This window comes from Loxodonta africana, chromosome 3 (assembly GCF_030014295.1).
Source record: "Loxodonta africana isolate mLoxAfr1 chromosome 3, mLoxAfr1.hap2, whole genome shotgun sequence".
NCBI classification, from domain to species: Eukaryota; Metazoa; Chordata; class Mammalia; order Proboscidea; family Elephantidae; genus Loxodonta; species Loxodonta africana.
In genome coordinates, this window is record NC_087344.1 from 153,712,349 (window position 1) to 153,726,686 (window position 14,338).

General features: G+C 42.2%; 1 protein-coding gene across 3 annotated transcripts in view; it reads right to left on the reverse strand.

Annotated features, from left to right (window-relative positions):
* LOC135227224 (uncharacterized) overlaps window positions 1-13,538 on the reverse strand; it is an 87,455-nt gene extending 73,917 nt beyond the window's left edge. For all 3 annotated transcript variants that reach the window (XM_064282350.1, XM_064282347.1, XM_064282349.1), the window contains exon 1: window positions 13,200-13,538. The gene's annotated coding sequence lies outside the window, so the exon portion shown is untranslated. The remainder of the gene's footprint in view (window positions 1-13,199) is intronic.
* Window positions 13,539-14,338: the final 800 nt, after the last annotated feature.

The window sequence follows — 14,338 nt, forward strand, 5'->3', positions numbered from 1 at the left end:
CCCAACAAGGGGATTGGATAGTTTGTTAATAATGTAAACAAGGTACATGACACTCTTGTAGGGGGTGGGACCATACAAATAAGGTGTATGGAACCCTAACAAGGGATTGGCCAGTTTTGCCATTCTGCTAGGCTTAAAGGAAGACATGGAGAGAGAGAGAGTAGCTGTAACATGGAAGACAGTGAGAGATGGCAGCGCAGCAGTAGCAAGAGCAGTACCAGCAGGGGCAGCAGACCCTGGAGATCGGCAGGGCCTGGCAGTAGAGGGCCCCCAGCAGGGCCCAGAGGTACAGGGTGAGAAGAAGCTGTCCTGATCAAGAAACTTCGTCCTGCGTTGTTCCTGTTACTTCCCAGTTGATCCCAACTCTGAGTTGTACCCTGTTTCTTACCTAATAAACCTCTTAACTATAAATATGGTTCGTGAGTTCTGTGAGACATTGCAGTGAATTACCAAACCCAAAGAAGAGACGGGGGAATACTGGATGTTATAGATGATGGAGTGGTACAGAAGTTTGGAAAAGTTGGACATTTTGGATATCTTTAACCTCTGCCTCATAAGAACCAGCTTTGTGCTGATCCTTATAAACGAGATTATTCATTTAATGACCTTGGACAAATTAAACTCTAGACCAGAGTTTTCTCAACTGTGAGGTGAAGATATTAACAACACCTATCTTGGAGTGAAATGAGGTAATGCATAAAAGGGTTTAGTTCAGTGTTCGGCACAAAGCAAATGCTCAATGAACTATAATTGCATCCTCATTCAAAAAGTGGGAATAGAATACAAGTCCTTGAGGGTTGTTCTAAGAAGCAAATGATATAACAAGAGAGTTTTATCTAGCACATTGTTTAGTCAATGTTTTCTTCCTTCCTATGTGCTAGAATAATTGCCACAATCAGCTGAGCACCTATTACATACAGGCAATATGTACCGTCGTTTTCAATATATTATCCCATCTAATTTAATTCTTATAAAAAGCTGTCGAAATAATAATCATTATCCCTATTTTACAGATGAGTAAATTGAGTTTCAGAGAGAATAGCCCACCCAAGGTCACATAACTAATTAGTGGCAGATTGTTCCAAAAGCCACAGATAAGAGGAACCAAGTACAGAGCAGGGAAATATGGGAAGAAAGTATAGATTAGGGTTTCTGCCCCCCAAGGAGCTGATTATTCCTATTTATCCTCATCCTGGTTCCCAATTCTGGGGTTACACTTACTTTTTGAACTAGCCTCTGGGATCCACATAAATATATCCTCACTCTCACCATTCACCTACTCTTGCTTTTCAAAAAAAATGCATGAAATGAAGTCAATCATCTAAGAACTGACTCTAATATACTTCCCTCTCCCAATTTCTTTCCTGGTTGTAAATTTGCTGTTTGTTCCCATGGTCTTCTTATCTCAGTTCTACCAATTGTCGTCCAAGAAAGATTTTAATTTTTAATGAACTGGTTATCCTTATTTCCCTATACTTCTTTAAAAAAAAAAAAAAAAAAATTTTTTTTTTCTATAATGGCCTTATATTAGACATGTCAGCTACATTCATTGCCAGCTATATGGAAGGAAAGACAGTCCTGCCACAGCCCTGCGAAAAGACAACCCTGTTTTACACCAAGTAACAAACCTCTGGTTTTTTTTTTTTTTTTTTTAACGAACCTCCTACCTCTACCCACCCTCTTTTGCCACAGACACTTGAACTAGAGGTGAGCTTCTGATCTTTGGGCAATGCAACAATAGGCTAGATGGGAACCTATAAGACATAGCAATGAAAAGATGAGTTGAGTTATTGGATTCCTTCTTGGGAATCTGCATTAGGGAATTCTGAGAGAATGAAACAATTGTCAGAGGGAAATGACAGCCGAAAGAATATAAGGAGAGAAGCCATGAGGAAAAGCCAGGGCCTGAAGAGGCTGGGTGGAGAAGGCAGTGCTCTGGACATGGGGATCTTGGCAAATGAAACTTGTGAGGAAGTAACAGTTAGGTGTAAGCAAAAGCTATGAGATTGACAGAGGTTACTCATAGTGAAGCCAGAAGACTAAACTATTAGTGCTGTGTGCCATCGAGTCGATTACAACCCATAGTGACTCTATATGACAAAGTAGAACTGCCCCACAGGATTTCCTCGGCTGTGACCTTTACAGGGGCAGATTGCCAGGTCTTTTCTCCCCATGGAGTGGCTGGTGGGTTCGAAAGCAGACCTTTTGGCTAGCAAGTGCTTAACCATTGCATCACCAGGGCTCCTTAGATGACTAAACTAGTGGGTAGCAAAAGAAGTCTTAGGAAAGTGAAGACACAGTGAGAGAAAGATTGATACGAGAGACGAGGTTGTCCCAAGAGCTGCCGTGGTATGTGAAGGGTTTTCAGATTCCGTGTACAGCATCCTCACAGAGCATGCCCCTTTTCTTGGGGAAACTTGAATGGGGCAGTTCTTTGTAACCAGAACTTTTCTTGGAGGTTCAGCACCTAAACCCTTTTTTTAGAAGATGAAAGTTAAATTCTATGGTTCCCATCTCTGTGTCAGATGAGTCACAATTACATATTCTGTGAGTCAAGTTATGAGTCGGAATAGGCTCTATGGCAATGGGTTTGGTTATGGTTTTGGTAAGTCAAGCATCCGTCTTAAGTATCCTCTGATAGTGCAGACTATTCCTCAGGAACTCTTTATTTTCACTCTTTCTAAGATAAAAGAAACTTCTCCTCTTGAAAAGGCCAGTTGCTGTGGAGTCAATCCTGATTCATGGCAACACCACGTGTGTCAGAGTAGAACTGTGCTCCATAGAGTTTTCCATGGCTGATTTTTTTTTTTGGACATAGATCTCCAGGCATTTCTTCTAAGGCACCTCTGGCTGGACTCAAACCTCCAGTGTATTGGTTAGCAGCCAAGTGCTTAACTGTTGGCACCACCCAGGGACTCTCCTCTTTAGTACTACTTGTTGTTATTGTTGTTAGGTGTTGTTGCATTGATTTTTGACTTGTAGCGACCCCATGTGACAGAATAGGCTGCAATCTAAATATCACCAAATAGCTCTGGTATTTGGTAAGAGAGGAAAACCTCGCCAACTCATTTATCACCTGTGATAAATCACCTGTGATAAACTACAAGGCTCAAGAATAGAAAACATGACAAACAGGAGTTTTAGGGGAGAAAAGATGGGCATAAAAGAAATGGGAGGATTCAGTAGTATTAAAATGCTTTGTTATGAATATATGATTTATGTTTTGCATCAGGGGTTGTCATGGATTGAATTGTGTCCCCCCAAAATATCTGTCAACTTGGCTAAGTAATGATTCCCCATATTGTATGACTGTCTACCATTTTGTCACCTGGTATGATTTCCCTATGTGTTATAAACTCTATCGCTATGATGTAATGAGATGGATTACTGGCAGTTACATTGATGAGATCTACAAGAGTAGATAGTGTCTTAAGGCAATCTCTTTTGAGATATAAAAGAGAGAAATGAACAGAGAGACATGGAGACCTCATACCATCAAGAAAGCAGTGCCGGGAGCAGAGAACGTTCTTTGGACTTGGCGTTCCTGTGCAGAGAAGCTCCTAGTCCAGGGGAAGATTGAGGAGAAGGACCTTCCTCCAGAGCTGACAGAGAGAGAAAGCCTTTCCCTGGAGCTGATGCCCTGAATTTGGACTTCTAGCCTACTAAACTGTGAGAAAATAAATTTCTCTTTATTAAAGCCATCCATTTGTGGTATTTCTGTTATAGCAGCACTAGATGACCAACACAGGGGTAAAAAGTGAATATCCTAACTGAAGAAATTTCCATCTCTTTTATCCGGGATATAAGGGTCCACTGTTCCCTTTGGAAACCCTGGTGGCGTAGTGGTTAAGTGCTGCAGCTGCTAACCAAAGGGTCAGCAGTTCAAATCTGCCAGGCACTTCTTGGAAACTCTATGGGGCAATTCTACTCTGTCCTATAGGGTCGCTATGAGTCGGAATCAACTCGACGGCACTGGGTTTGGTTTTCTTTTTTTTGGTTTGGGATACAAGGTTGTAAAATTTAACATTTTTACCTGTCATTCTATTTGTATTTAGCTAAATTCATTAATAAGCTGTATTCAATGTGTTCAATATGCTCAATTAATTTCAACAGCATTTATTGACCTCCTGCTCTGTCCCATCCTGTGCTAGGTGCTGGGGGTATAAACCATACGACAGTCCCAAGCCTTGAGGGGATCACAACACAGAGGAGTAGGCAGACAATTCCAGTGCAATGTAATTAGGGCCGCATAAGTGTGCACCAAACCCAGTGGGTGATGGAGCAGGAATGGAGCGGCTCGGGGCTTAGATGCTTCCCAGGAAAAATGCCCAGGATGAGTCTTGAAGGAGCAGCAGGAGTTGGTTTGGCAAAGATGAGGCAGAAGCACATTCCAGGCAGAGGCAGCAGCCTGAGTGCTGGTGCAGAACCTAAAAATCCTACACTCTTTAGACTACAACTGCCTTAAACACCCCAGTGTGTCATGGACTTCTATACAGTAAACCACTAATCCAGGCATCGGTAGATCAAGTGTGCCCTTGATCCTCATTCAAGATGTCCCTTGTCCACAGACCCTAAGTAAAATTTCTCTCCTCAAACATATACCAGCCCCAAGGATAAGAGAAAGTCCAATATATATATATAGCACTTGACAAAGTAAGAGCCCTGGTGGTGCAGTGGTTAAGCACTCGGCTGCTAACCAAAAGGTCGGTGGTTCAAACCCACCAGCCACTCCACGGAAAAAAGATGTGGCTGCTCTGCTTCTGTAAAGATTTACAGCCTTGGAAACCCTATGGGGCAGTTCAACTCTGTCCTATAGAGTCACTAGACGCTATGAGTCAGAATGGACTCAACAACAGTGAGTTTGGTTTCGGTTTTAGAGAAGATAAAGCTATCTCAGGGTTTACAGGTTTCTCTTCTGAGCAAATGATGGCTCGGTTTCTTTTAACTTCCATTAATGGTAATTTTGAGTTTATTTTTCAGGAAAAAGAGTGATTATGGGTTTCATGGAAATTACTAAAGCTCTCCAAAGCTTTAGACTAGTGGCATTTAAAAAAATTTTTTTTATTGTGCTTTAGGTGAAAGTTTACAGAGCAAATTAGTTTCCCATTCAATAGTTTGCACAAAAAGTGTTCCATGAAATTGTCTGGATTCTCTACAATGTGTCAGCACTCTCCCCATTTCCTCCTTGGGTTCCTTTTTCCCTTTCATATGGATTTTCAACCACTTCCTGCCTTCTCATCTTTGCTTTTGGGCAAATGTTGTCCTTTTGATCTCATGTAATTGATTGTTCTAAGAAGCACATTCCTCTCGGGTGTTATTGTTTATTTTATGGGCTTATCCATTATTTGGCTGAAAAGTGGTCTCCAGAAATGGCTTCAGTTCCAGGTCAGTAGAGTGTCCTAGGGTCATAGTCTCAGGGGTTCCTCCAGTCTCCAGTAAGTCTGCTCTTTTTTGTGAATAGGGTTTTTTGTTCTATATTTTCTCCCACTTTGTCCAGGACCCTCTGCTGTGATCCCAGTCAGAGCTATAGGTAGTGGTAGCTGGGCACCTTCTAGTTCTTCTAGTCTCAGGGTCATATAGGCTGTAGTTCATGTGGTCCATTGGTCCTTTGGACTAACTGCTCCCTTCAGTCTTTGATTTTCCTCACTCTCTGGATGGGAAGAGACTAGTAGTTGTATCTTAGACAGCTGCTCGCTAGCTTGAAGACCCCAGATGCAACTCTCCAACTTAGGATGCAGATCACTGTCTTTATAAACTATGTTGTGCCAATTGATGTAGATGTCCCCAAGTCTATAATCCTTCACTTTTGAGCCTAGGAACTTCGTCCTGCGAGGTGTTTGGTTATGTCTAAGAGGTTTCCATGACTGTGCCCTTGTGCGCTCTATTGCCTGTATTAATATACATGCAGCACCTACAATTATGTACGTAGAAATATCCATAACCAAACCTGTATCTGCAGGTGGGTGTGCTCTCTTACATACTCCCATGCCTCTTTAGCATACCTATCTACCTTTGTATCCACTCATAAATTATTGTTTGTTAATACTAGCGTTGCAGGATTGTCTATATTACAGTAATTACCATAAAAAAAAATTTCATAGTCACCCTTTATTCTTGCATTCCTCTCAGTGTCTTCTTTGCCTTGGTCATATTATGCTGACTTCCCCATATTGTGTATTACATTTCCCTTCACCAATATTAACACATGTCTTCGGTCTAGTTAGTAATTTTCCCTCCCTCCTTCTCCCATTCCTGGTGACCATCAAAGAATGTTTTAATTTTTCTGTGTGTAAACTTTTTCTGGTTTTTTAAATAATAGTGGTCTCATACAGTATTAATCCTTTTGTGATTAACTTATTTCACTCAGCATAATGTCCTCCAAATTCATCTATGTTGTGAGATGTTTAGCAAATTCATTGTTATTCTTTACAGTTGCATAGTATTCCACTGTGTGAATGTACTAGTTTGCTAATCCATTCATCTGTTGATAGGCACTTAGGTTGTTTCCATATTTTTGCTATTGTGGATAATGCTACAATGAACATGGATGTGTGTATGTCTATTGGTGCCACAGCTCTTACTTCTTTAGGGTAGATTAGTGGTCTTTAAGTGATTAACATAAAATACATTTTACAATTATTTAGATCATCAAAAATTAGATCAGCAATAGTACCTACAATATGCTTTTCTTTTCCTTTATTGTATCTTGCATTCAACAATAGCCAAACATTTTACATATTTCTACTGAGCACATACTCGTGTTCTAAAGAGCTTGCTGGTACACTTGGCCCTCTGTACCTGCAGGTTCCATATCCGCAGATTCAACCAACTTTGGATGGAAAATATTTGGAAAAAAAAAAAACTTCCAAAAAGGAAAATTTGAATTTACCCATGTTCCAAGCACTATGCTGAATCCATGAGAATGAAGTGATGTGTAGGCATCCCCTGCTGTAGCCTCTTGCCATTTCTCAGATCCTTAGTCTCTCTCCAGCACTCCATGTTTGATCATTGTTCGCCTTGAGTCTTGTCATTATTTCCTAAATAATACAGTACTGTATAATGACTATTTACATAGCACTTACATTGTATTAGGTATTATAAGTAATCTAGAGATGATTTAACTTATAAGAGAGAATGGGTGTAGGTTATGTGCAAATATAACACCATTTTATATAAGGGACTTGAGCATTCACGGATTTTTGGTATGGAGTGGGGTTCCTGGAACCAATACCCTGCAGATACCTAGGGATGACTGTATACCCATTTAACTAACCTATTCCTGCTTTCCCATCTTTAAAGTTAATAATAGATTTCTCTTAGGCATCTACTCTTCTGGATTATTATGAAGTTAAGCAAAGTAACAAGTGTTAGGAATTTTAAGTAAAAAGGAGCAAGGTAAGACAAATCCCCTTCCCAGTTTGAAAGAAATTATATCTCATGCATTATTAGTGTTTACTTCTCAGGTAGAAAAACTTAAGACAAATTCAAAGAGAGTCAGTGATTTACTAACAGTCAAAACAGACTTGGAACTAGTCTCCTTGCTACAAACGAGAAGATATTTGTAAGAAGAATATTCCTGGTAGAAGAATTTACTCTGGTGTTCTAAAAATTGCGTTAAGATCAGCTATGTAAAAGTTAAAAATTATATCTATTCAATGGTTTAGTCAATTTCAAATGAATAGTGCTTAGAATGACTCATAGAAAACATGATTAATGAAAACATCATTTGCTCTACCCCCTCTGGCCCACCTTCAGCCACATTTCAGATGCAGTTTATTACTCACGATCTGAAAGGTATAACACACACTACACACACACACACACGTATGTATATATGTACATGTGTGTGTGTTGTGTGTCTATATATAACATACCAGCAAGTCTTCAACAATATCCTCCAGGAGTTGCACATCCTACAGACTGTCAATATTCCTGTGATCCCCAAAAACATAGTGTTAAACACATAACATGTATCATCAACACTACGGCTGCTTAAACTGGTCCTTTGTATCCTACAAACAGTATGTGAGCACAGTACAAAAAGGAACAGCGCGATTTCTGTGAAAAAACATGTGAGAACGGCGAAGCTAGGAGATGTACCCAGTGCCCGTCCTTTTTTAAATTCATACTTATTATACAGAAAGACATGCATTCAAAACAGCCTATTCTGTTGAAAATGGTTCTTAGACTCCTTGCACATGTGTCCCCCACGCTGACTGGCATATTCTCGTAAAATCCATGAATTAAAATTCCACTTTTTCCTATTGCGCCTTTCACTTCAAAGTGTCAATATAGTACGCATGGTGGATGTGTAGGAATGAGTCCTATAGACGCACAAAATCCACAATATTTCCCCTTTGGTAACAGTAGTTCTTGAATGGGGCCTCAAATTAGGTGACCATAAACACCAGATTCATGGAAGATTCTATTCGTGGAATCAAAGACATGCTGAATATCAGAGCTAGAAGGAACGGTAGATGGTCTAGTCTAATTCCGTCATTTTAAAGGAGGTTCAGAACAGCAGAGTGGGAGTCCTAGGCTGCAGACTGGCCAAACCAAAACCAGAACCTGGTCCAATGTACTTTGTAAAAAAATAATTACTAAGTTAGAATTAGATATCCATTTTTTTTTTTTAATTGACTCTTTAAATTCTGGGGCCGGGGGGGGGGGGGGGAGCAAAACTGAGGCAATTATTTAAATGCCAGGTCAATACCTTACCTTTGACCTGAATTATCTTGGTAATTGTCTCAGTTCTCTGCTTCACCTCTCTTTCAGAGATTTGGCCTAACAGAGAATTTAATCAGCTGGCCATCTCTTTTCTTATTTTCTTCAGAGTCCTTGGGTAAATCACAAAACCTTACTCAAATATAATTAAAAAAATAAGGATGACAATATTACTTAATTCGCAGAGCTATTATAAGAGAGGACTAAGTAGATATTATTTTACAGTGTATTAAAATGTCAAGGTTTAAAAGGAATGGAGAGAACTTCTACTTTACATCTTGCACATTTGTGGATGAGGGTAAAGATAGAATCTCCTTCCATAAAACCCCATGCAAAAGCAGTATTTGTAAATAATGAGTTTTTGGAACACCCTGCACGTTGTGTTGGTTTTCTCTCCAGTAGGACTAGAGGCTCTAGCATTTTTATTTATACACAGTATCTACATGTTATACCTTTAAATGTCATCCCATTCTTCCTTTTTATTCCCCCAGAGTTAAGGATGACCTGGATCAGGGCCGCCTGGCTCCCTAGTTCCTTCAAATCTCTGCCCCCACCAGCTCCTTCTTTTATTCACTTCCTTTACTCCCACTCAGACTATACTCCTGTCTTTAGATTGCTCTTCCAATGCCAACTCAGCTTGCCTCCTCCAGAGGCAGCTCCCCAGTGAGTAACACATTTGTTGGGGGGAGGGAGTATGTCGGAAGTGATCAAAGACTTGCAAATGAAGTACATACCTCTTATAGGAGAAGGCACTGGTCACATAATGCCAAATGCAGACCATGGCCAGCTAGGATTTGGTTTGTCACTACAATGTGGGCAGGGTACATCCCTGCGTGACAGCATTTGGGTACACAGAAATGACTCTGATTTTGCTCATCGCACGAAAACGACTTAACCACACGACGTGTGTGGGTTCCTAAAGTATAGGCACCAAACCTATGATTTATGTGTGGGTGGGGATGTCTGTCTTCTTTTTAAACTAAATTAATCTTAAAAAAAAAAAAGAAAGATGGATTGACAACCCTGAAGACAAAACTCCTCTGAGTAATAGAGTAAGACACAATGTAGAAAATGGTGATACAATCATTAACATGAATCTACCTCCATGGAAATGACTGGCATTTCAACCATCTATTCTCTCCCAGGATGAACACAAATAGGAGAGAGAGAAAAAGATGATCCTACCTTTGATAGCATCAAACCAGTAAAATTTTAATAACCCAACCAAAATGCGGACAAAGTCGAAGAGGTTTTTTTGGTTTTATACTTCCCTCTTCCTTTATAAGTAAATACGTCTTCTTGTTGGGAGGGGTGGGAGAGACCATTTCACTGTCTAATTGTCTCTGGAATTCCAAGATGACAGTGATAATGGTGGACTTTCCAGAAGCTAAGTGTTTAATATCAACTGGACTAACCATAGAATAAGTAAAGTGAGACAAGAACCTCACTAACCACATGTCCCCTTCAATACCCATTAGGGTTTAACAGAACACAGAGGTTACATCTACCTTGAATTATCGTGATAACGGCAACTGTGAAGTTATTTAATAGTACAAGTGGAAAGGGCTAACAGATATTATTTGTGTCTCTGCCGTACTGTGTGCTGAGAGAAAGAGAATTTTAGATAACCTTTGGAAATGCCGAGCTCTGTCTAAGTAGGAATGCCACTGGTGGAATGAGGCTGGGCTTGAGGCAAGGGGAACTCAGCCACAAAGAAAATCAGAAGTTAGCTTATGTCCAGTTCTGGACTTCAGGTCAATACCGTATACAACTTTGTGCATGACCTCTGCATGCAGTTCAATATACATTTATCGACATTAAAAAACCCAGTGCCGTCGAGTAGATTCCGACTCATAGCGACCCTATAGGACAGAGTAGAACTGCCCCATGGAGTTTCCAAGAAGCTGCCTGGTGGATTCAAACTGCCGACCCTTTGTTTAGCAGCTGTAGCACTTAACCACTATGCCACCAGGGTTTCCTTATCAACATTAGAATCACTAATTTGTGTAACTGTGGGGTTAATGTCAATCAGACCACAGAGACTGTAAGCTCCCTGAGGGCAGGGGACACATCTGGCTTGTTTTTTCCAACATCCTCAGTGCCTAGCAAACTGCCGGGGGCACAGCAAATGCCCCCCCAAGTATTAATTGGATGGACAAATGAACACATGAATGAAATCATGCAAATTCGTGTTGTGACACGTGTTTGCCATGTTTGTGACATGTTATGACATTAGCAAGGCAGAGTGTGCTGTCATAATCCAGGACAGCAGGCAGAACACAAAAGGTGCCTTTCTTTGACAGGCCCAAGGGCTGGGTGTGTAAAATCAAGTGTGGAGGTGAGGTAGGCTGGGTGGCATGCTGACCTTCAGGGCACTTTGAGCCCCTGGGTGTGGTCCGGATGCCACCAGTTTCACTGAACCCCTTCAGAGCACTGCTTATCTTTCCTGTGTCTTAGTGCCCTCATCTAAGGCATGATGGATAACCTTTTGCTTCGCTTACATTTCCGAAATTCTAACATTTTAGGAAGATACCTGGTCCCTGAAATCTTGCCAGAGACAAACCATGGTAAGATCGTTCACCTACAGAGTAGAAAACAATTATGCTTCATGATGTGAAGTACAGCTCCATTCCAGTAAAACATGAAATGTAGGGCATGGGGGACCTTCTTGTCACCTTCTTAATGCCTTTCCTTCATCATTCTCCACACCCAGAAGCCAGGTTCCCCAGGCCTCTATGCAAAGAAGTATTTTCAGCCTGGGCTGGACCTCTGCTTCAATCTCTAGCTATCACAGGGGATCAGTCTGGTAAACATTTGCAGTTACAATGGAAGGAGGCATAGCCTCCCAGACTTCTACAGATTTTTTTTTTTTTTTGAACAAGTAGCAGAGTCACAGAAAACCTAGAATTAGGTAAGAAAGCTGAATTCCCCTAGAGAATTCAGAGGGAACTACAATAGAGAGCCTTGAAAACAATCACCGTGTAAAAACAGAAGAAAGGAAATACACAAATTCAAGAGAATAAGTCTTTTTTTTTCCTTAAATTTTTTTTTAAAGATGAATATTAGGACCCGATTGGAGCCCTCTACTTCTACCTCTCAAGATGTCACTTAAAGAAGCAAAACGTTTTATCCACAAAACCGCCGATGAGTAAACAGCCTTCGCATTCTTAACCCTCACACAGAGAGTAAGCTATTTACTCTCTGATAAGCAGCAATTGTAAATAAATCTCATTTAATCTCTGAAAGCCACAATAAAAATCTTTAACCTCCAAGGCAGAGTTTACAGATGTGTCCGCGTGCCCTGCCAGCGCCAGAAAATACAAGGTCTTGGCTAAACTGCTAAAACAGGCGGCACATTTTCTCTCTCAAGCATCTTACATTGACCTTCTTTTTAAAAAAAATATGTACAAGGGAGGAGGAAAGGGGAAAACCCAACCCCTCCCACCCCATTCTCTGTACAAATCGGCCAATAAATCCAAGGAAAAGACACAAGAGAAAAGGACAGAAGCCAACAGGTGGAAAAAGGCTTTTTGTTTCCTTAGAAATGCGCAGACACTTGATCTGTGCTCCCCGGTCTATTTGTCTTAGGGTGTCTTTAATGATGGTTTTATTATCAGATTGATGACGATCAAGAATAACGATAACACTTCTACTTTGTGATTCCACAGCCTTTCTGGCCCGAAGGTTTCTCGGAGCATTTTAGACAGTGATCTGCTCTATTTTGCCAAATTCCAGGATGGCACGCAGCGACCTCAATCTCCTCTCTCCCTATGGTGCAGATGGGGAAACTGAGGCACGGGGCACCCCACAACTCCTTTACAGGTCTACGGCCAGAGACTGGAAAAGTTTCTGGATTGTCTTGCGGGCAGAGTTCGCTCGCTTTCCCTTCTTGCCTGCCATCCCGCTCTGCCTTGAAGAGTCTGAGTTCCGGTGATAAGGTTTGGGGTACCTCCCCTTCAAAACGAGCCACGCCAGGGCGATGTGTGGGAAGTCCACACACACACACAGACCCACGGGCACACACGCACACACAAAGCTCGAGGCAATCTCTGCAGTAACTCGGCAGAGCCCCGGGCAGCCCGGCTCCGCCTGAGAATGCACAGCCCGGAGCTTGCAAGGCCGCCTTGGGCTCCGGGCTGGGGCTCCTCGGAGGGATGGCTCTGCCCTGCTCTCCCTCTCTTTCAGGCTTCTCTCTCTCTCTCTCTCTCTCTTTTTTCCCCTCCCACCCTCCTCCCACCCCTCTCCATCCACCCCTTTTCCCCCACCAACGCAGAGGCACAGATCGTGTTACTGGGGTTCCCTCGAAAGAGGGGCCATCCCCAGCCCTGAGCGCCTTGAAAGATTTCCAGGGGCAACGCAGGAGCGCCAATCGCAGGACCCCAGCGCTCCTCCTGAGCAGCGCAGGAATGAGACCCCCACTTCCAGGCACGGGCGATCAAGCCTGCCACAGAAGAAGGAATTGTTAGGGCGCTTACCTTTTTTATGAGGAGAAATTCTGGAGAATCATTTCAGAAACTGAGGGGGGAAAGTGAATGAAGACAAAAAAGACCCTTTTCCTGCAATCCCTGGCCTCCTGGTATCAAGACACTAGGACAACATCAAAGCAACTTAGGGGGAACACTTTAGGGGCCTATTGTCTGCTCTGGTCTGATCTGTTTTTCTTCTGACTCCCCCTCTTGCTGCGGTGACACTTGGTACGGCCCAGGCATTCATGCCAAGTAGCTTTCACACATGGAAGCTTGTCTCAAGCAATTGCTGACAAGCCACAAACAAGACATTCTCCCTCCCTTCTCCGCGCCCCCCCTCTTCCCCCCTCCCCCCTTTCCTCCTTCCCCCTTGTCTCCCCTCCTCCTTTCTTCTAAATGCAAAAACTAAAACTCTCCAGTGACAGGCGGGCTCGCAGGCTTGGCCTAGCTGCGCAAGCAGGCACATACACACACACATACACACGCGCACACACACACTCTCTCTCTCTCACGCAAGCAGCTCAGCTAGTTGCTGCTCCACTGGTGGAGTTAAGAGACAGGAAAAAGCCCAGGCTGAGTTGGGGGCAGGGAAAGAAAGAGAGCTGAGCGGGAGAGCCGCCTCTTGTGTCCTGGTAAAATGGCAGAAGAGAGGTGAGCCCTTAGAAAAACAGCAGTGGCCACACACGTGTGCACACATACACAGACACGCAGGCAATCTGAGCTCCAGGAAGAGTGAAATAAACGACCCGACAAAGGAAAAAGCAAAGTCCAATCAGCTTGGGGTTGCAGGAGCCAGCAGATAAGAGGGTGGGTGCACCCAATACTGGGATTTCTGTTGAATGTTTAGATGGCTTTTTTCTTTTTACTAGGAAAAAAAAAATTTTTTTTTTTTTTTTGTTCCCTAAGGATCTAATCCTCACTGCATAATTGAGAATAGACCTGAGCTGCTAGTTAAAATAAAACCATGAAATGTGTAAATGCGTGAGCAAACTTAACTGTGGGTTCAACTTGTACCCAAGATATTTTTAAAGTGGAGCCTTTTTTAATAGCAGAAACCCTAGAGAGCAGTAGCAAGGAGAGTAGTAGCAAGTAGTGTAAACTCTGAGAGCTGTGAAGTGTGATGCTGAAGTTACTTATTGCCAGGCTAC